The 1867-nt window shown below is 49.2% G+C and overlaps 1 long non-coding RNA gene across 1 annotated transcript; it reads left to right on the forward strand.

Moving 5' to 3' along the window:
- Window positions 1-151: 151 nt before the first annotated feature.
- LOC115069143 lies at window positions 152-979 on the forward strand. Its single transcript, XR_003848437.1, has 2 exons — window positions 152-530; window positions 619-979. It is a non-coding gene; the product is annotated as an uncharacterized LOC115069143 (long non-coding RNA).
- Window positions 980-1867: the final 888 nt, after the last annotated feature.

Below are 1867 nucleotides of genomic sequence, written 5' to 3' on the forward strand. Positions count from 1 at the left end.
CTGTGTTGTATAAGAAAGCAGACTGAGCACAGGCCAGGGGAGCAAGCCAGTAAACAGCAGTCCTCTGTGGTCTGTGCTTCAGCTCCTGCCTCCAGTTTCTTGCCTGAGTTTCTGCCTTGATTTCTCTCAGTGATGAACTGTGACCTGGGAGATGTGAGCTAATTAAGACCATTTCCTCTTCAAGTTGTTTGGTCAGTGTTTTTATCACAGCAATAGAAAGTAACTAGCACAGGGCACTGTCTAATCACCTCTATAAGGCTGTCAAAGAGAAAGAGTATTTTGGAGGTAGTGGGCCTGGGCTGGCCTTTGAGGAAATGCCCCTGACTTATGGCTCTGCTGATTCTATACAAATTTAGTTGCCCTGTAGGAGATATTTTAAGCTGATAGGATCATTTCCATGTTGACTGTTCATCCCTCATTAATTGGGGGAATTTTCACAGATGTCAGCTTGAAGAAAGATGCAATAACACTGGACACCAAATCTGGAAGACAGCCCAGGGGGTGGAGACACTCACCACAATCTCCTCCTGGTGAGTTACTGCCAGGACACTGGGTCGGTATGTGCATTTCTGAGATGGAAATTCTAAGCCATTGGCCTTGCCTGACTTTCTCCCTCAGCCTGTCGTAGTGGTGGCTGTGGGTGGCAGCATAGCAGAGAGCGAGAGAGGTGCTGTGAGTGACGGATTGCCAGACCTTGCCCCAATTGCCTCAGTCCACGTGGAGCACCTTGTCGGTGTGGTGAGCATGTAGAGGGAAATCCCTTGACTCTGGGGACTTGAAAGGCTGGTTCTGTCACACCCAGCAGAGCCATAGGATGCCATGGACAGGAAGATTGGCTTTCTGTCCTCTCAACCAAGTCACTTGTAGCCAGGCTCTGTGCCTTCCTGCCTTTTCCTGGGCAATGTTTTAGATCCAATAGCCTAAAGTTTTCTATGCCACATGTCATTCTCTTACCAACGTTAATAAATTTTGAAACGTGTCCTGCTGCATGTTCTTGGTTTTCTTTTGTTTCTTTGTTTACTGATGCCTCTGTGCACCACAAGGTTAGATACAGAGAAGACAGGTCATAGAGACAAATCTTCCTTCCAGCTCAACTCACTGAAGCCCAGCTGAGGACTATGAGATGGTGGGTAGGGACTTAGAACAGAGGCTGAACCATCTCATGGGTGGTTTCGGGCTGGGGCTTAAAAGGGAAGGGGGCTGTGAGAATTGAGGTGGTCAAGGACCATTTGGGCTGGGGTTTTGCAAGAGAGGAGGAGGATGGGCTGTACAGAGGTGGAGTCAGGGACTGAAGGCTTGGAGGAAAGCATTGAGTTCTGGCTGGTGAAAGGGAACCAGGATCTGAAGGAGGTGCTTTGAGCAGAGGTGGGAGTGGGATGTATGGAGAACACCTGCTCACACAGAACTCTGGGACACAGTAGGAAAATGCCAGGTATGGAAGTTTCTGCTACACCGACACATATGTGGTCTTTTGAGATGGTGTTCAGTATTAGTCATGGTAAAGATGTGTTCAGCATGCATGTGTGACACCACCTGTGACCGTGTGCCTCTCTGTCCTCATTTTTCAGGTACTGTACAGAGAAACTCTCCCCTCTCCCTAAGGCCATAATACAAAGGGGAGAGTAGACTTGTCCATTCCTTCTGTTGATTTTGCCCACCCAAACTGGGGCTGAGGTGGAAACATGGGCCAGGCCCTCAGAGGTCAGCAGGCCTTGCAGGAGGCCTTCTTGGGCTGAGACATCCACTCTGCTAGCCATTTCTGGCAGCGGTCTTTGTGTCTGCCTTGCTTCTGATCTTAATTCCTCCCAAGGACCATCTCACATCTCTCAGTTGCTTCCTGGGAGATCTCCTCAACCTACCCCAACTC

This window comes from Nannospalax galili, unplaced genomic scaffold (genome assembly GCF_000622305.1).
Source record: "Nannospalax galili isolate Female #2095 unplaced genomic scaffold, S.galili_v1.0 C49343097, whole genome shotgun sequence".
NCBI classification, from domain to species: domain Eukaryota; kingdom Metazoa; phylum Chordata; class Mammalia; order Rodentia; family Spalacidae; genus Nannospalax; species Nannospalax galili.